General features: G+C 53.1%; 1 protein-coding gene across 1 annotated transcript in view; it reads right to left on the reverse strand.

The window, feature by feature from the left end:
- The window catches only part of NOS1 (nitric oxide synthase 1), a 182,042-nt gene extending 161,336 nt beyond the window's left edge, over positions 1-20,706 (reverse strand). The window contains exon 1 of the mRNA XM_011287802.4: positions 20,387-20,706. The gene's annotated coding sequence lies outside the window, so the exon portion shown is untranslated. The remainder of the gene's footprint in view (positions 1-20,386) is intronic.
- Positions 20,707-20,990: the final 284 nt, after the last annotated feature.

Consider the following 20,990-nt stretch of genomic DNA (forward strand, 5'->3'; position numbering starts at 1 on the left):
GATCTGGGGTTTGGGATCACCTGACTCAGCCCCAGGGACTAATCTCAGCCATGGGGACATATAGCAGCAGTGGCAGAGGAGCGGGGAGAAAGCCACGACTGGCGGCCAAGGTTGCCCTGGCCGTGAGGCTGGACCCCATCGCACGGACACTGATTTCTTCTGTGCCTGCATGGAAGGACCTCCATCAAGAACTGCCCTGGAAGGGAGAAAAAGCCAGTGTGTTTTTTTGTTTTTGTTTTTTGCAGATGCTGGGAGAATGATGTCCACAAGAGGGACAGGGGGAGGACCAGGCAGGGGACAGCATGTCCAGTCCAGGACTTGTTCCATTTGATCTTCAGTCTTCAGAACAGCCCAATGAGTTCAGCAGTCTTGGTCCCATTTTATAGATGAAGCGTTAGGGGCTCCGGAAATAGAAAAAGATTGTTGAGAGGCACGAGCCCACTTAAGAAAAAATGGGGGTGGGGCACCCTCATGGCCACCTGGCTCTCCTCCCGGACCACAGACCCTTTGTCACTCAGAAGGCCCAGCTGCCATCGTGGGCTGGTCGGTGTGGCACATGGTGCCCTTGTGATGGGATCCAGCTGGGGACAGACGGGGTCTGGGCCCAGGGCCAGGAGGGGCCTGGCCAGAAGCACCAGGGGACAGGGAGCCAGCCCCTGGGCCCAGACTCTCTTTGTGGGGGGCCTCCCTGTCGGCGGCTTCAGCGCCAGGATCCCGGCGGCCATGGGCGATTCTGGGATCAGTGGCTGTGCGAGGAGACTGAGGCTGGACAGGTGGCCCCTGGGGACCCTCACGTGGGTGGTGGGGGTCACACCATGCTTCTCAGGCCCCCTGGAGAAGGGCCTGTTCTTCGCAGGCAGGGGGGAGTTGTCATTCTAGACAGCCTGGGGGCCGCTCTGTGATGCACACCTGAGCTGGAGGTGTGGCCTCAGACGGCCACTGGCCTCATCTTACGTCTGGGCCGGGGCCGGGGGCCCCCCACCCCCTCCTGCCTGCAGCTGCAGGTGTCGGAGAAGCACGTCTTGCTGCGGGAAGATCATGGTGCGCCCACTCCTCACGTGGGTGACGTGCCCTGTGTGACAGGCAGCGGCCCTGCCTGGCAGTGACCGAGGGTGAGAACGTGCTCCAGCTGGAGGTGGATACACAGGGCATCCACACCCCGGGCCCCGCGCCGGCAGCCTCAGTGGATGCCGTAGCGCGTCTACACCTTAGGGACCTGCCCGAGCCCACAGACACACGGGCTGGGCCTCTCACCCAGGTGCGCCCTTGATCTCCAGCCTACCGCGGCCGCGTGAGGAGTCTGGTGGTGAACCCAGCCCCTATCACCTTGCCTCGCTCTGTGGGCATCCAGTGGGCAGTGGGGACCAGCGGCTGCCCAGTTGCCCAGTGCAGCTGGCCCTCTGGGACTCTGGCTCCAGGCCCCAGCAGCCACGCAGGAGAGTCCTCAGGGGCCCCTGCCTGGGGTCCGCAAGAGATCTACCCCAGGTAGGCTCCCACCTCCCAGAGCTTCTGGCCCCTGCACTCAGCCCATGTCACACTGTTGATGTATATTTATCTGGACTCTAGATTCTAGGGGTGATGGATCTTTATTTCCAGAAATGGTGTGAGTTATACCTAACTTTTTAAAAAAGTATTTTTGAAAAAACCACTGTAAACTGGGATTTTTAATACGTTTTGTCTTTCAACTCTATTATGAGATTTGCTTCCACCAATTTTTAATAACATAAGAAATCTGCCCTGCTTCTTAAAAATTAAAGTAACTTCTGTTAAAAAAAAAAAAAAAAGGACAAAAAGCACGAATTGGGAGTGGGGCAAAAGTGCCCTGGCTGAGGTTTCTTGAATTCTGATGTACACATGGGTCACCTGGGGGGGTCTTGCTGAACTGTTGATTCTGATTCTGCACGTCTGGGGCAGAGCCTGAGATTCTGCAGTTCTTTCTTATTTATTTATGACCATTGAACTGTAATTGACATGCAACACTGTGTAAGTTTAAGGTACGCAGTGCATTGATGCGACGCATTTATATATCGCCCGACGATTAGTCAACACCTCTATGACGTCACATAATTATTATCTCTTTTTTGTGGTGGGAACAATCAGGATCTTGTCTCTTAGCAACTCTGAAGTTTATAATACAGTCCTGTTGACTCTAATCACGAGATGCTATATTTCTAACCAGCTCTCAGGTGGACCACATTTTGGGCAACCACTCATTCGATAAGGTGCCTTTCAAATATAACAACAACCCCCCTTTTTCAAATGCAGTCTTGTGCCCTACATCCCTGAGGAATGTCTGAGTTACGCTGACCTTCAGATCCGTGGTAGAAAGTTTAAAAGTCTGTGTAAGGAGGGGGCACCCAGGTGGCTCTGTCGGTTAAATGTCGGACTTCGGCTCAGGTCGCCATCTCACGGTTCGTGGGTTGGAGCCCCGTGTCAGGCTCTGTGCTGACCGGTGGGAGCCTGGAGCCTGCTTCGGATTCTGTGTCCCTCTCTCTCTGCCCCTCCCCTGCTTGCACACGTTGGTGCTCTCTCTCTCTCACAAAATAAATATTAAAAACATTAAAAAAAAAGTCTGTGTAAGGAAAAGTAACCCCCTGAAACCAACACGTATTTATTGAGCACTTACTATGTGTGAAATCCAGCCAGGCAGGCCTGTGTCTGTTACACCTGTGCTGGTTTCCTGCGGCTGCTGTAACAAGGCTTCAAATAACAGCCACTTATTGTCCTATAGCTCTGGAAGCCGCAAATCCTTAGTCAAGGTACCTGCAGGGCCACATGTCCCCTGAAGCTTCTAAAGGACAATTCGTTCCCCGCCTCTCAGTTTCTTCTTCTTTCTTGCAGATCACATTTATTTTCTTATTTTTTTCTTTTAACAAACTTTTGGTTTTGAAATAATTACAGAGTCACAGGAAGTTGCAACAATTGTATGGGAAGGGGGGAGGGGCGGTCCTAGCTAGGTACTCTCACCCTCTTGGTGTTGCTAGTGATCCTTGGTATTCCCTGGCTTCCTTCCTCCACTAAGGACCCCCATCATTAGACTTGGGCCCACCCATCAAGAAGTCCTTAACGTGATCACGTTGGCAAAGACCCTATTTCCAAATAAGGTCCCATTCACAGGTATGGGGGAGCTACGACTTGGATATATCTTTTTTGGGGGACTCTGTTTAACCCTCAGCAAGAGGTAAAGATAGGAATGGGAATGAAAAGCATCCAACTGGATACTGAACCCCATAGATTCACTACTGTAGTGGGTTGTGGCTGGAGGTGCCCAAATCGACCCCCACCTTCTGCAGGAACCCACTCCTCCCCACCCCCCCACTGACGATCCCCCCCACCCCCCCCGACGATGGGTCCCCCCTCTCCCTTCCTGACCCCTCAGTACTGATGACACTGCCTCATTCTACAGAACATAGTATTTTCCTACAGAATCTAAAATCACCGACTGGACTGCAGGATCCCAGGGGTCATAGACCTGAGAAAAGCCCCTCATCTTTTGGTACGAGGTGAGGACACGCTGGCTACTTTTAGCACTGGAAGGTTAAGATCACATGAGAGTCCACCTTTACTTTTTCTTTATTCTTTCGTGATGCATGTGAACTGATTATTCACCCCCTCAACATGCCGGGCGCTGGGGTAGAGCTGACCCCAGTCCCAGGCTTAGCGAGACGAGGCAAAGGCAATGTCAGACCCTGTCTCAGGCACTGCTTCTCTTGAAATCCCAGGGAGCATTCTCTTTGGAGCTCTCTGGTGCGGGTCCCTTAAACATGGTGCTGGGGAGGCCACCTGCCACTGAAATGCTGCTCGCCCTGACTTTGTGGGGGGGTTCCAGCTGTTGCCTTCTGTCTAGCCCAGGGAAGTTAGCTACATTGCACAGTCAAGCCCAGACTCCCGAACATCCGTTTGGGATGAGGCTCGGCCAAAGCCACCCACAAACTGGGTCGGGGCTGAGAGTCATGAGGGGCTGAGAGCCCAGGACCCAAACATTTGTCCTTTGGACTCTGCCAAAGTCCTCTCCAGAGGTGGGATAGGCAGGGGGACCAAGCCCTAGAGGTTACCTCTTCTCCAACTGCTGCCAGGGAGTGTGGGAGCAGGGACCTTCTTCCACAAGGCAGCCCTTCAGGACTCTGAAAGTTGCTCTGACATCTTTCCAGACCATCTTTAAGAGATTGGTGAGGAGTGGGACAGTCAGGCAGCTGCGGCCCAAATCTGCACGTCCAGAATCTCCTGTGGCTCCCGCTCTGGGCCAGGTGTCTCTGAGGATGGTCTGCAGCCAATGGCACCACAATCACACAAGGACCTGGTAAAATGCAGATTCCAGGGCCCCACCCCAGCCTTTCTGAGTCAGGCTCCTGAGCAAGCAACCCGGACAGCCACACAGAACCTCACACTCAGAAGGGCCCCAGGCTTCTGCTGAGATTCTCTGCCGCCATCTTGAAATGCTCATTAATTTCTGAGCCCCACAACTCGTAGAGCCAGCCCTGGTTAGAATCTCTGGAAGTGGGGCCTGGGAATCTCCTTTTTCTTTTTTTAGCCTGGTCCTCGGGTGGGTCAGATTTACGCTCAAGTTTATGAGCTGACCCTCTAGGGATGCTAAAGTGTGAGAGCGCAAAGGTGGGGGAAGTTTCTGAATCCTCTCGCTTAAGAAGGCAAAATGCATTGAACACTGTTTCCAAACCCCCAATAGCTTGCCCGCCTGTCCTTGGCCACTCAATCCGCTTGTCTGTAGGGGTGTCTTCTTTCGTCTACGGGAATCAGTCTCAAAATGCCCAGGCACCGTACTCTTCACTTATCTGGACAAGGGAGAGTACGAGGGAGGGGAGGAGGAGTGGGGAGGGAGAGGTAGGGACGGGAAGAACCACAACCCAGTTCTGGTGACAGGCGTGTGTCCTTTACACTTGGGTTTGGGACACTCATTCGTAACCACGTGCCCTCTCCCTTCTCCATTTTCTTCCTCCTCCTCCTCTTCTCCGTTGACCACTTACAGAAGGGATCACTACTTTCAAACCATGCTTCCTAAGTTGTGATGCAGTCTTGTCTCGTGGGCTGAGTTGTGCTCCCCCCGGCCTCTGATTCAGGCACTGAAGTCCTCACCCCTGTAACTGATCACGTGACCTTGTTTGGAAATAAAATCATTGCAGATGTAATTAGTTAAGAGGTCCAACCGGGGTGTGGGGGTCAGTGCCATATGACTGGTGTCCTTGAAACAGAGCACATACGAAGAGCGAGACACACACAGAGAAAGATGATGCACAGGAGAGTTAGGGCCTTAGCCGCTTCTAAGTCCAGGGACACCCGAGGCCAACCAGAACCAGGAAAGGGGTGGGGGGCAGATTCTTTCCCACAGCCCTTGGAAGGACGGCCCCTTGCCAGCACCTTGATCTTGGACTTCCAGCCTCCGGAACTGTGAGATGGTAGAATTATGTGGTTTATGCCTCCCAGTCCGTGGCGGTCGTAGCAAACTAGTATATTTCTTCTTCAAGACGGTCAATAGCCCGCAGCCCCAATCCCAAAAGAGATACGGCCCCTCACATTTCAAAAGTGGGGCCATGGCGCCCAGAAGTGTCAATAATATGCTTGGTGGCCCCCAGCACGTCCAGCCCCGACAAGGCTGAGACTTGGAACAGTCTCTTTCCTCCAGGCAGCCTCTTTCTTCCTTTCTGCTGTGATGCATCTCCCACATCTCATGGGCGGAGGTGACAGAGGGAGCCAACGCGTCCACCGGCCACGGCTCTAACTGACACGATCTGGTCGTTCAGTCGCAGCCGCCGTGGAGGGTGGCTGAGCCCATTCAGGGGCTGAAGCCGCCCACTTGGGCGTGTCTTTCAGCCTTGCGTGTGGGAGGACACCGCCGTCAGGCTGTCAGCCGGGCGCTTCTCGGCCTGTCAAAGTCACGGGGGAGAAAAAGCCACTCCCGCGTCCCTCCCAGGAGACGAGGACCCTGGACAACCGATTTCCGATGGTTTTCTTTCTCCTGTTACCAGCCAGTCTCAGAATTCGAGGAATGACTCAAGGGTGTCCTTGTGCTGTCACTAAAATGTTGTCCGCTGTTCTCTGCCCCTGCTAAAAGAGCAGGCCACGTATTGCCGGCCTGGGAACCTCCGAGAGCTTTGGCAGCAATGGGCTGAGGGAGCCTCAGGTCAGTGTGCGGTCCACACAGCGTGTCCCGAGGCAGGGAGCACAGCCCACTTCAGGGAGGCTCATTTTGGCCACCCCTGAGGTCTTACTAGAGGAGTGGGGGTTCGCACCGCATTCACTCTGCTTCCGATCTAGCCCCGTGAGCTCGGGTCCTACAAGGGCACTGTCCCACTACATTGATCTTTATGAGCCACAAGTGGCCTTCAGTCACGTTAATCCTCTCTCGTTAGAGACACAACTGTCAGAAGTAAACGGACTCAGATTCAAATCCTGGCTCTGCCACTTCCTGAATGATCCCTGGTGAGTAACACCACATCTTTGAGCCTCAGTGTCTTCGTCCGGAAAATGGGGATCGTAGCTGAGATGGCTTTGTTTGTTTAGAAAATGCTAATGCAGGGCGCCTGGGTGGCTGGGTCAGTTAAGTGTCCCGACTCCTGCGTTGGGCTCAGGTCATGATCTCAGAGCCATGAGATCAAGCCCTGCATGGGGCTCCGAGCTCTGTGTTCCCAGAGCCGGCTTAGGATTCTCTCTCTCTCTCTCTCTCTCTCTCTCTCTCAAAATAAATAAACTTAAAAAAAAGAAATGCTAATACATATCAGAGGCTATGTGCAAAGCTCAGAACACGGAAAATGTCCAAGCAAGGGTGGTGGTGGTTGTTTTTATCAATTCACAGACCCTTTAGAGCATTTTCTTGCTTATCCATAGAGAGACTTTCAAACTGGATCATCTGTGGTCCCTTGGGTTTCCAAAATCCAAAATCACCAAAATGCAATGTGAGCAATTATGACTTACACCTTGGTCCTAAGACCAGAAGGTCTGACCTTGCATCTGCACTGGTGTGCAAGCCTCTTAAAAAGGTATACCCAATTCGAGGTGCAGATACATTTTTTTTTCCTTCGAGAAAGTTTCTGGCTGTTATCAGATTCTCAAAGGGGTTCTATGTCTCCCAAGGGACCATCTCTGGAAATGGTCTGAGCAGGTTGCTTGTGCCTAAGGGACCGGAGAAGGGACCCACCGTTTACCAAGCCCTACTATGTGCCAGGTTGACATAACATCATCCCTGTACTAACAACTGGGTAAAGTAGACCCTATCGCTCTCACTTTCCAGTTGAGGAAACAGAGGTTCCAGGTGCTCAAACTGGGGGATAGACGCTGGCCTTGGTCTCTTGCCTGTCCCACGGCTGGCACAGGCCTCTCTGATGCCAAGCTGGGCTCCATCATCGGCACTGAGCTCCCTCGGGGAAATGGAGCAAGGTACCCTAGCCGGGAAGTGCATGCCCTGCCCCTGGTCAGATCTCAGCTCGAGCTTCACCCCACGGAGTTTCCCACTGACGTATCAGGGACCACGGGACAGCCCCCCTCCAATTCTGTGAACGACCTCCCTTCAGGTCCACAGAGAATCCACAGCCCTGAGTGAAGCGTCACCTCTTCTCCAGAAAGTACCTGGCACCTGGCTTAGACCACTCTCGGTCCCTCTCTCGTGCTCGCGGCATGCCGTGCCAGAGGCCATGCAGTTGTTAAAAGCCTGGGTCCTGGAAGCAGGGAGAATTCTGACTCTGCCACTTATCAGCTACGTGACCTTGAATTATTCTGTGAACCCCTCTGTGCCTCACTTTCTACATTTCTACAGTGAAGCTAATAGCACCTATTTCACAGGAGAGAGTATTACCTTTTTCTTGTGCCTTCTCCTATCAGGGACACCCTCACTTCTTTCTCCATCTATGTCCTATTCCCCTACTGGAGAATTCCAAGCAGGTTCCATGCCCACTGGGGAGCTCCACGTGGGGCTTGATTCCACAACTGTGAGATCACCAACTGAGCCAATGTCAAGAGTTGGATGCTTACAGGCATCCCAGGGTGAGAGACTATTTTTTTTTTAATTTTTGTTTGTTTATTTTTGAGAGAGACAGAGCATGAGCAGGGGAGGGTCAGAGAGAGGGAGACACAGAATCTGAAGCAAGGTCCAGGCTCTGAGCTGTCAGCACAGAGCCTGACGCGGGGCTCGAACTCACGAACCGCGAAATCATGACCCGAGCTGAAGTTGGACGCCCAGTCGACGGAGCCACCCAGGCGCCCCAAGAGACATTTTTGAATGAAATATCCCTCATGTGTTACTGGCAGAGCTGGGGAAAGTTGGAACATGAACTTAAACTTAGGGCTACATGAAATAGGGTCAATCAATAGGGCACATACTTTGATATCTCCATCAATGACAGAGTGTAGGCTGACAGAAATGTGAAGTTTGTTCCCTGTGGCATTTCTTATTATATACACCTTTATCAAGGACCAAAAGGTCATCTAATGTCTACCATTCCAACCACTAACCTTTTCACTCACTTGCATATCCATTCATCCATCCATCCATCCAACCATATATCCATCCATCCATCCATCCATCCATCCATCCATCCATCCATATATCCATCCACCCATCCATCCATCCATCCATCCATCCATCCATCCATCCATCCTTCCATCCATCCATCCAGATATCCATCCAAACATTCATCTCTCTGTCCATCTATTCCTCCATCCATCTATTCATCTACCCATCTGCACATCTGTTAGAACATCTATCCACTCATAGCCTATCACAAACATATGCAGTGGACACTTTCTACCTTACGGGCACTGTGCTAGGCACTGTTGTGACCTGACAGTAAATGACATATGGATTCCACCTTCAAGGGATTTGTATTCTAGAGGGGGAGGCAAACGAGCAAATAGGCAATCTTGATTCAGTAGGATATGAGTTACGATAGGGATGCATAGAGGGGCTGTGGGAGAGCACAAGACCGGGGAGGATCAGACAAACTTGTTGGCAGAGGTGACATCTCAGCTGAGGCAGGAAGGCCCAGGAGGGATCGCTGTGTGGGGACAAGGGCCTTCCAGGCAGAAGGAACCACATGTGCACAGGCAAAGGCAAGAGACAGTGCTGGCCTGGGGAACTGTGGGGGGCTCCATCTGGCCAGATCATAGGTAGTGAAGCTGGAAGGAATGAGAGGGCTGGCTGGAGTCCACAGCCTCAGGCTGAGTTTGAGTTTGGACTTTGTCCCAAGAGACTGGGAAGCCTTGGATGCATGTTAGAGAGGCCTGAGTGAAGAGAGCGGGCTCTAGAAAGGTCTTTCTCACAGGAAATAGATTCCCTTCTTGAACAGGAACACTATGTGGGAGGCAAGTTGTCATACTTGGAAACGATCCTGAAGAGGCTCCTTCCTTCTGAAATTTGGTCTTGCTGTCTCCTTTCCCAGAGCCATTTTCTGCCTGGCTGAAAGTCTAGTGATGCTGGCAGGAGGGATGCTAATGATTCAGACAGTCATTAATATTCTCCCTGAAGAAGCTTCCTTGAAGCTCTAGCGGCAAATTCAGACCCAAGACCAGGAGAGGATTCCTGTAGTGCATAATTATGGGCAATGATGTCCTTTGGCCAATCGGGAGGGAGAAGCTTGCCTAGCATTAGTCCTGCTCCATTCCCTGGTCATGGCGTTGGCTAGGGGCTCATTGCCCAAGCAGGCAACCAGGTTAGGGGGTACATAAGACAGCCGAGAGGCAGCACACAGGACACAGACTTACTGCCCCCCGACTGTGTCCCACGTACTGTGCCGGGATACAGGAGAAATCAAACCAGATCCCTGCGGGACCTAATGTTAAAGAGAGTGGGTTATCAATGATGCCAATGCAGGGAAAAGGGGAGGCGAAAGGAAGGCAGAACACCGGCATCTCATCTGAAGTAGTGTGGAGTCAAGATACACTGCCTGTAGTTGATGGAATAAGAAGTAAGAGAGCGAAGGCATTTCTTAAAGTTGCCGAAGCAACTAGTGTGAACCTAAAAATAATGGCACACCTATATTAGGAGGACAGGGCGGGAAATGTCAATGGATAAGGTCTCAGGTCTGCAAACCAGTAAATACCAAACGTAAGCACAGTTTTCAGAGATTTGTAGTTAACCGCAGAGGCGACAGCCAGGAAACGTAAGAACAGTCACTCCTGGGAAGCAGATTCAGTAGGAGGGGGTGGGGTGGACATCTGCTTCTTAATGTAAGGCTTTCTCTTTTACTCAATTATTTCTTTTAATGTTTATTTATTTTGAGAGACAGAGACAGAGTGCAAGTGAGGGAGGGGCAGAGAGAGAGGGAGACACAGAATCCGAAGCAGGCTCCAGGTCTGAAGTGTCGGCACAGAGACCCACGCGGGGCTTGAACCCACGAACCATGAGCCCATGACCTGAGCTGAAGTCAGACGCTTACCTGACTGAGCCACCCAGGCGCCCCTACTTAATTATTTTTTAGCCACGCGCATGTGCTTGGATAAAATATTTTGAACATTTGAATAGAGGTAAGTCACAGCTTAACAAACTTAGCGGTCAAAAGCCAAACGCATTGGCACAGACAGTTAACACGGCTGGATTTGGAGCAAGGGGGTCTATGGAGACAATTCAGGGAGGCTATGAACTTGGGTGGGAAAAATAACCCCATCCTAATTTTACTGTCCCCTAACTGAAATTCAGCACTTGCTTTCATTACAAACATAGACAAAAAGCCACAGTGGTCTTACCAGACCTGTGACTTTATCACCAATGAAAATCATTGGATTTCCTGTCACCTTAGAATCGTTGCAGATCATCTCGAGATACTTACACTCATCACTACTTCAGAATAAGAGTCTTTGTTGGACTCACAGCTTCTCTTGTTAACGATTCAACGGAGAAGCACGTATCACATTTGTTTCTTTAACGTACCTTTTTGACAACGGTATTTCAATATACAATAAAACCTTGGGTTGTGAACAGAATTCGTTCTGGGAACGTGCTTGTAACCCAAAGTGCTTGTATATCAAAGCGAATTTCAAGAACCATTGGCTCAGTTGTGATCATGTGATGTCTGGCATTACAGACGACTCGGATTGAGAGACATCGCTCACTTATCAAGTTAAAATTTACAGAGGGGCGCCTGAGTGGCTCAGTCTGTTATGGGTCCGACTCTTGGCTTCAGCTCAGGTCATGGTCTCATGGTTCACGGGTTCGGGCCCCCGTATCAGGCTCTGTGCCGACAGTGTGGCTGGTGCCTGCTTGGGATTCTCTCTCTCTCTCTCTCTCTCTCTCTCTCTCAAATAAATAAACTTAAAAAAATAAAAAAATTTAAAATTTATTAGAAATGTTTGCTCGCTTTGCAGAACATTTGCAGCACAAGTTACTCGCGATCCAAGGTTTTACTGTAATTGGTTCCTTGGCAATCCTGTGCGTTTTTTGTTTTTTGGTTTTGTTTTGTTTTGCACTAAAAGACGTTTCCTCTGAGAAGGGCTCTCTGTAGGCTTCACCAGACTGCCAAAGGGTGTATGGCATGAAATAGGTTGAGAACCTGCTTTAGTGAAAGAACAGCTTGGGTGTGGTGGGTGGGAGGGGGGGGAGGGGGCGGGTTTGATAAAGTTTTGGAGACAGAGAGCAGGATCCATATGTTGAGAGAAGCTAGGACCCAGACCAACGGAGAGGTGGGTAACAGGTGCGTGAAGGCATTCTGGTGATAGCACAATGGTACAATCATGGTAAAAACAGCAGCAGCCTATACTCTGCTGAGCTCACGGAGTCCAGACGCCGTCCCGAGCCCTTCGCAAATATTATTGAGATCAACCATGACAATAGCTGTAGGAAGGTACGAATACGATTTCCCTTTTACGGTCTGGGTTACACATCCCCAGCCATATTTATGGACTAGCCTGAAGCCCCATAGGTGGTAAGTCGTAGGGTAGAATTCAGACTGTGGTCCGCAGGACTCCCCAGCTTGCGCCCTTAAGTGCTCCCCTATGCTGCCGGGTATAAAGGAAAGTCTTGTTTGCATGTAACCGATAAAGAAATCAAGGATCAGACCAATCAAGTGCAGCCAAGCCCAGGATCCCAGCGTGCTTGGAAACAACCCAGCTGAGGTTTGCCCTTGCCCACCTGCCTGCTGATTCCTTTCTCGTCCCTCGTGGCTCCCTAGGGCTCTGGAAAGCTCAGGGAACCCGTGCCAGTTCCCTGGGCATCACCATCAAGGCTCACATCCTGCCCACCTTCCGTTAGCTCATTGTTCAAATCTGCCTTCCCGTGTTAGCCTCCGGAGTCCTCCTGGTATGACTCCTTAATGCCACCATAGGCTCCTAATTAGGCTCCCCAACTTTGATGCATGCTACCCTGTGACTGCTAGATGCACCTGCACCTGAGTGCCTGAAATTGGGGTCCTCTGGGGTGGGGGTGGGGTCACATACCACTATGCTTGTGTTATAAGAGTTGTAACTGTGTGGCCATTTGTAGGACATGATCATCGGCCTTTCCCGGATTCCCTGATAACCATCTTATCGCTGAGGATTGCCACGTCGTTCCAGTGGCTGTTCTGTTATGATGGCCACTGGGCTGAGCTGCCCTGCTTTAATCCCAGCACAATAATAAGGAAAGGCTGTGGATGTAATGCAGAAATGAGGCCAGAATGCCACGCTGTACAAACAGAGGCTCCATAGCAGTGTATGGGGCAGGGGGGTGGCGGGGGGAGAAATGGCAGAAAATTGAGTCAGTGGAGAACCCACTCCAGGCCGGGGTGGGGGGATATTCAAAAAGCCCTCTGGGCGGCCTGTCCTACGCTCACACGGTGAGCAAAACATCACTCTGCCCATTGCATACAGGCTTTGAATTCAAATTGGATTTGTCTTGCAATTGTGATCACATTTAATTTGTGGATTTGTTTTGGTGTCATCGCATTATTAGGGTGATGAAGCAGCATCTTTTAAGCAGCATCATAAGAAAAATATTTTATGGTAATGTTGAGAGGGAAGCATCTGAGAGAACATGTGCCCTTTAAAAGTATTCTATGTTTGGGGCGCCTGGGTGGCTCAGTCGGTTAAGCGTCCGACTTTGGCTCAGGTCATGATCTCAAAGTTCGTGGGTTCGAGCCCCACATCGCTCTGTGTTCACAGCTCGGAGCCTGGAACCTGCTTCAGATTCTGTGTCTCCCTCTCTCTCTGCTCCTCTCTCTCTCTCTCTCTCTCTCTCTCTCTCTCTCTCTCTCTCAAAAATAAACATTAAAAAAGTTAAAAAAAAAAGTATTCTATGTTTGAAAGACACAGAGCCACATACCATTTTGCAGACCATCCCCGTGGCTCAAAAACTATTGCCCACTTAGAGTTAATATTCCGAAAGCTTAGCCTCATCCCAGTACCCTGCTGGTCACCATGGACAGGCCCTCCACACCAGCTACCTGGTCAATTTAATATTCTTCAACTAGCTTGTGCCAGTTTCCAGCAATGGTAGGTAGGGCCGGGGTGTTTTAGGGGCTCACACCAGCACCTAAACACTGGTCAGGGCCTGATAAATGGTAACCACTTCGAATACTACTATTACTCTTACTTCATGGGGCTTGGGGAAGAGATATCTAAAGGTATAAAAATACCCTCCCCTGGGGCGCCTGGGTGGCTCAGTCACTTACGCATCTGACTCTGGTTTTGGCTCAGGTCATGATCTCACAGTTCATGAGTTCGAGCCCCGCATCAGGCTCTGTGCCGACAGCGTGGAGCTTGCTTGGGATTCTCTTTCTCCCTCTCCGTTTGCCCCTTCCCTGCTTGCGCACTCTCTCTCTCAAAATAAATAAACATTAAAAACAATAAAAAATAAATACCCTCTCCTGATGTTCCCGTCTCCGTATCTTATATCCCAGTCAAGAAAACAGAAGGAAAATTGACATAAAGGTGTGGCGCCTGGGAAGGAGACACGGGAGGCTCTGTGATGCCTTGGGGAGGAACATTCTGGACTGGAAAACACACCGTGGGGGTAAGGCCCAGCTCTGTGTGACCAGGGACAAGTTGTAATGTCTCCCTGAGCCTCGGGCTCCCAATATGTTAATGAGGACAAAGGATCATCCCAGCCTTGCCCACTTCACGGAGCAGGTGGGAGGACCAATGAGGTCAGGGTACGGAGGGTGTCAGTGACAACATGAAGGGCTGCCATTATTGTTGCAAGAGTGACAGCAGCAAGGCAGAGTGGAAGACATAGTCAGGAGCCAGTGAGGGATGGGAAGGGGGGGAGGGGGAGGGGAGGGGGAGAGAGAGAGAGAGAGAGAGAGAGAGAGAGAGAGAAAGGAGATTCCCCCGAATCTGTGCGAATTGCTGGCTAACAGTAACTGCCAGCTTGGTTAAGACTAAATTTGTTTTTTCTGCTTTGGGGCTTGACTCTGTGAAAATATTTGGTCTTATTTGAGATCGTTTGTTTTTCTTTGTAAGCATTAAGTGTCTCTTTATAATGCACTGTTCTCGGGGAATCATGGGGAGCATTGCAAACCAATTTTTTTTCCTAACCGTATTTTCTTGAATAACGAACTCTACTTTGATTTAAACGTTTTTATGAGAAGTTCCCTCTTAATGGAAAAGTGATTTTTCAAAATGCATTTGGCAAGGGGGGAAGGGGGTGGGGCGAGGGACGGTAAAGTTACAGTCTCATTTATTCTTCGTGAAGTGGAAGGGAAGTGGAACCCCGGGGAGAAATCGGATAAAAAAAGAAAGTGATAGAATGAAAGGAGAAAAGAAATAATATAATGAATGCACATGGGCTTTGAATAGGCGTCTCGTGATGTGCATAAGCTCTTGGGTTTGAGGAGACACAGCAATGAGTGGTCAGAGCTGACATCTGGCCAAAGACCAGGTCCTGTGACTTAGAGGCACTGCCATCTCACGCTGGGCCTCCCGGCCTCAGTTTCCCCACCTGTGGAATGGGATGAAGCCATCTTCGCGGGGCTGCTGGGAGGGCCTCAGGGAACAGTGAATGGGAACATGTAGGCTGTAGGGTGTGGGGCACACGGAGGGAGGATTGTTATTTGCGCAGTGGGGCCGGGGGGAAGGTTGTACTGAATAAGCCTCAAGACTCTTTCTAGCCCCAAAGATCCAGATTTTGATGAAAACGCACTGACGCACAGGTACACGCATGTGGTCACAGGTGTAGACATTGACGCACACACTCACAGGTACAGACACGGACACACGATGCAGATACATAGTCACACACAGATACACGCACACGCCCTCAGACACACCCCACGTTCTTCAAAGGACACAGTCCCCGCTGGAGCCCCACGTCCCCTCCGCCCAGCTGAACACGGCTCGGAAGTAGAGCCTTATGCTCCGTCCGCTCCCCGAGCGGAGCCCACGTCCTCACAGCTCCGCCCCCAGGCTCTGCCCCATGGTGCCCAGAAACCGCTCAACGCTGTCGTCTCCCGGGCAATGTCCCTCTCTCTGTCCCCTGTCCTTGGCATTTGGTGACCCCCACTGTGAGCTTTGAGCTTCACGAGCTTCATGATCCTGTCTTTGGTGTTGTATTTGTTTTTAATTTTCTAAAAATGGTTATATATTTTTGAGAGAGAAAGAGACAGAGTGCGAGCAGGGGAGGGGCAGAGAGAAAGAGAGGGAGACACGGAATCCCAAGCGGGCTCCGGGCTCTGAGGTGTCAGCACAGAGCCTGACCCCACGAACTGTGACATCATGACCTGAGCCGAAGTCGGAGGCTTAGCTGACGGAGCCACCCAGGCGCCCCTGTAGGGATCCTTTCTGCCTTGTTCATGAATGCATCGTCGGAGCGTGGCGCTTAGTGGGTGTTCAAGAGTGCCAGTTGAATGGACGAACGGATGAATGAGCCCTACGGAGGGACATGGTCTGCTCAGCCCAGGGCTCTGGACTCTGGAGTCGGCATGGGGAAAAGAAGGGGGCCTGCGCCTGGGCCAGTGCCAGTGCCCTGCCCTCTCCAGCGCTCAGTCAAGCCCCGGGCCCCTCCGGAGCCGACTCTGCTCCATCCACGCACGTCCTCCCTTCGCCGCCTCCTGAGGGACCCAAAGCGCTGGTGATATCCGGGACCTGCCACGGGTAGCTGTTTCTGGCTCATCTCCCACGGCCCCCAAGGTGCCTCCGGAGTTTGCGGGAAAGGATGGGGTTCCTCGGGAAGGCGGGTGCCCTGCAATCCCACCCGCCCTCCGCACGCCAGCACCGCCCCCTGCCAGGTCCCAGTAGGTCACCACGTGCTGGAACGGGGCTGTGCGATTCTCACATAAACCCCACATCCCACAGCCGAGCAAACGCGGGCTCCAGCAGTGAAGTGACCGGCCCGAGGTCACAAGCCGGCAGGCGGCAGTCCTAGGAGTTGAACCCGGGCCCCAAATTCTTCACTGCTGCATTTGCCTGACTGCCCACACTGGGTCCGGCACCCTGTCCGGGGCTCCCTCGGCTTCTGTCTTCTCCACGGGGGCAACACGCCCTCTGTATCGTCCTCAGCTCCTACGCTGGGCCAGGAACGACTCAGGGGCAGCAAGCTAGACCAGTCTGATGCCTCGTCTGGGTCCCCTTGGCCAGGCCAACGTGCCCGTTCGGCAGCCGCTGACCTTTTTTCTGGAGCGTTGCCTTACGTAGGAAAACTCACTTGCCGGGGGGGTTATGACACCCCTCACCCCAGCTGACCCCAACTGGAACCAGAGACTGGCGGGCAAGGGGAGGCGGGATCAACTCTGCGGCACAAGTCATGCTCTAGAATCCCTTGCGGGAACCAGCTGAGATCCCAGCCTTGCTAAGCGCCTTCTGCCCTCTCCTGCTTTCCTCACTCGCTCTTTCTAGAAAGCTCTCCTTCCAGAACCCATGTGCGCAGGATGTCATGTCTCAGGCTCTACTTCTAGAGAACCTGACCCGAGACAGGCAGGGACAGCCTGACAATCACTGAGACCCCAGTGTCAAGGCCAAGCGGATGGCAGGAACTTCATGGGCATTTATTGAAGGAACGAGGCATTTCTCCTGCCCTCTGTGCAAAGCTTCTGCTCCAATCCGTGGGCCTCCTCAGTCAGGTCGTACAGAGAATCAGTTCTTGTTCAAGGGGAGGAGCTTGGTTTTCTGTAGGCACCACTCCATTCCTGGTGCCTAGATATGGAGCACATAGTAGGAGCTTAGTGAGCATTCGTCAAATGAGTGATTATTTATTTGTTTGTTTGTTTTAAGAGAGCAAGAGAGAATCCCAAGACAGAGAGAATCCCATGCAGGCTCCGCACCACCAGGGCAGAGCCCCACGTGGGGCTCAGCTCAAACTCCCGAACTTGCGAGGTCATGACCTGAGCTGAAGTCAGATGCTTAACTGCCTGAGCCACGCAGGCGCCCCAGTGAGTGAATATTTCAATGAGTGACTGTGTGCTCTTCTCCATTCCTGTTTATATCCCCCCCAACCCCTCAAGGCCACCTCTGCCATCACCTGCCAGGTATCCTCACCTGCCATGTTCACCCGGGCTGGCTTTGACTTCATACCAAAGCACCTTCCAGCTGTCTGCACACCTCAGAAGTTCACCGAGGGTCCTCAGGGGTCCCCCAAGGGCATGGGATCAGAGTTTCATGCAGAATAGCTCTGTTTGACCTAGTTCCATGAGGTTTTGTTTGGACAAAAGCGCTCTGTGGCTGCAAAGACTGAGAAGCCCCTTGCCCCTCTGCTGTCTTGCATTTTCTTTCTCTCTCTCTCTTCCTCCCTCCCTCCCTCCCTCCCTTTCTCTTCCTTCCTTTCTTCCTCCCTCCTTTCCTTCCTTCCTCCTTCCCTTTCTCTTCCTTCCTTCCTCCCTCCCTTTCTCTTCCTTCCTTCCTCCCTCCCTTCCTTCCTTCCTTCCTCTCTTTTGAGAGACAGTCTTAAGCAGGCTCCATGCCCAGAGCAGAGCCCAATACAGGGCTCCCATCCCACCACCCTGGGATCATGACCTGAGCAGAAATCAAGAGCTGGATGCCCAAATGACTGAGCCCCCCAGCCACCCCATCCTGCATTTCTTATCTACCCCCGTACCCTCTTGAAGTGGGGCACAGCGTCCTTCATGCTGCCCCATCCAAATTCTATGTGTAGACATCCTCTTATGTCCCCATCTAATCAGGAACTCCCTGAGGATTCTAGTTTAAGGCTAAAAGCATAGGCTTTGGAGTCAGAAAGGCCCTGGGCCAGTTAATTTAGTCTCTCCTAGCCTCAGTTTCTGTAGCTGTGAAATGGGAAAGTCACAGAGCTACCACCTGAGGGCCGGGCAAGAATTCAGTAAGATGGGTCATGTGCTAAGCAAGTGCCTGACTCCTGGAAAAATAATAAAAGGTGCCTTCTAGTATTTTTTAATTCCCCAGGCAGTGCTTTGGGCATACTTGGAAATTAACTCCCAAAGTAATCAAACTCCTTTGGCCAAGGGAACTAAACCGTGGATATGCGTGAAGCTCATCCTGTCCTGGCATGGCTATTTCCCAGGGACCCAACACCATGTATCGTGGCCATGACCATGGGGCTCTAGTGAAAGCCACCAATCCCAGGAGGACGCTGGGGACATTCCAAGTGGCAGCTGCACGGCTAAATAGAGCCCTCGTCCCTTGCTGCAAAAGGACTAGAGAAGGAACCCCAATGTTCCTCTGCGTCTTAAGCATCTGGCTTTCTCCCAGATCCAGGCTCGCTGTGCTTAGACAGCAGGGGAAGTTGGAAGAGAATATGGTTTCTCATTGCCTAGATTTGTTGGTGTATCTGCAGCGGCTTATACAAAGGTTGGGCACAGGGCGTGCTCAATAAAAATCGTGGGGTGAATGCAGGCATAGAGGGGCGAGTGAATTGGAGCTCTGTCTGCCATGTAATTTCAGCATCTAGGATAGGTGTCTTTCAATAAATGTTTCGGAGTGAATGAATGAATTCTAGGTTCACTGCCCTGTTCTCAGTTCTGAGCCCGAGTCCCAGCACTTAGGAGGCGGGTGATGAATATTTATGGAGGAAATGAACCAGATCCAGTATTTCCCTGGGTAATAACTGGGCTTCAGCTGCGGTTGCCCCCTACCTCCCCACTTGCCCCAGAGTCACAGACATGGGTTCCAGGGACAGAGTCCTCGAGTCCAGTCGCCAGCCCAGCTTGGCCTCAGCCGGGTAGAATGGGGTCTAGAAAACAGAGCTATTTACCTTCCCCCAGGCACACCCGGGAGACTGACTGGCTGGCTTGCCAGTAAGCTTGGAGGGGATGCCCTTGGGGACCACTCACCCCGCCAGATGGACTGTGCTGGAAGGAGTGGAGCACAGTGACCCAGGGATGCCACCAAGGAGCCCTCATCGGCACGACGTTGGCATCCTTATAACCACACGGGCGCACGCACATTGATGGGGACACGTGGCCACGCCCCGCTGGGCACAGAGCTCTCTACAGTGACCCTTCCTTCCTCCCCTGTCTACACGTGGGAGCCACTGTCCAGAACAGGCTCCCGAGATCCACACGAGTGATCTTGTCTGTTCATCTTCCCAGTGCATCCCCGGGGGCACAGGCATGTGGCTGTGCACTCGGCCTTGCCCAGCCTCCCCCCTCTGCCATCCCATCCAAACGCACCTTGCCTCTGCCCCGAGCACACAGTGGCCACACACCGCCCTGTGGCACCACCAAGAGACAACACCACCTGTCACACAGGACCCCTTCCTTGGATCAGAGAAGCCCGATTAGCCAGGAGCTGCGGCTCAGAGTTCACAGCGCAGAACCAGAGACAAGTCACGGGTCCCCTCATTGCCTGGAGTTACGGGAGTCCCTCCCTAACCCCGCGTTCTGTGCCACCGACGGGCAGCCGCTCCATCCTTCGCCACCGCGGGGATTGACTCCCCCGCCCCCCACCCCACCCCAACCCAGTGGAACCAGGAAGTGGCCCGGCCCCTTAGAGTTGCCTGGCCTGTAGGCTGGAACGCTGTCCCCAGAAGTATCTGGATCCTGGGCCGGGGCCCTACTTGGCCCCCAGCCGTGCAAGCCAGAGGCCTCCTCCCGACTCCGGTTTGCGGCGCAGCCGCTTGCCCATGCCTGCTGCCTGTGGGGTCTCGGGCCAGCCAAGCGCATGGGGCCACCCTACAGCACGAGCCGACGAGTCGGAGGAACGCGGCCTTCGATGCCCAGACAGGCCGGCGCAAGGAACCAGCTCCACATGGGGTGGCGAGGAGGCAGCTGGGACCCTAAGGCCTCAGTCTGTGCCGACTGATCCTTCCTTCCCCCGTCAGGTTCCCTTTAGCCACGGTCTGGGGTTGGCCCCTGCAGCTGCACGGCCCGGGGAAGACGCCGGGCTGGCATTTGGTCCCCTTGGGTACCCACCAGGTAGGGCGGAAGCGGAGCAGGTCGGGGATGCTGGGAGGCCCCGCAATGCCCCAGGAGAGCAAACCACAAGGGGAGCCCCCTTCCTGAGATGGCCAAGCTGGGTTCGCCACGCCCGCCTGCCCCGGGGGGCCAGGCCCCCGCCTGGTACTCACCCCGCTCCGCAGAGGCCTCACCCTCGCGTGGTGGCAGCCGCCCCCTCTCAGGCAGTGCTCCCCATCTGGAGAGGCCGCGGCACTAATCAGCCGCCTGGCGTGGTGCGGCCGAGTGGCTGGGGTTTAATTGACACCAGGTGGCCCCTCCCCAGGGGCAGGCTGGGAGGCGGCTCTGCCCGGCAGGGAGGCCAAGCCCCGGGCAGGGGGGCCCCGGCACCCAGGCCTGGCCGGTTCAGGCCTCCCCTGGGGAGAGCAGGGCAGTCAGGCAGCTGCGGGCCACCCCTCCCCTCCTCTCCCACCGGCCGCCTCCGTAGCACACTCCAGCCCTGCTTTCCTAGGCTCTGACCTTTCTTTCATTTCAGAGGCAGCAGGGACAGTGACAGCGTCTGCCCAGGAGGAGGGTGGCTCAGGTTTCCCCCCTGACTGGCTGGGGGCAGCCAAGAGTGATGCACTGGGTCCACAGCGGCCAGGCCCTGTCGGCTGGCTCCTCAGGAGGGACACCCGTGGGCGTCGCAGACCATCCCCCAGACCATCTTTTATTGAACACTTACTACATGCCAGGCCCTGAACGGTGCCCACCTTGTGCTGTGGGAGGTGGGCCTAT

This window comes from Felis catus, chromosome D3, assembly GCF_018350175.1.
Source record: "Felis catus isolate Fca126 chromosome D3, F.catus_Fca126_mat1.0, whole genome shotgun sequence".
Taxonomy (NCBI): domain Eukaryota; kingdom Metazoa; phylum Chordata; class Mammalia; order Carnivora; family Felidae; genus Felis; species Felis catus.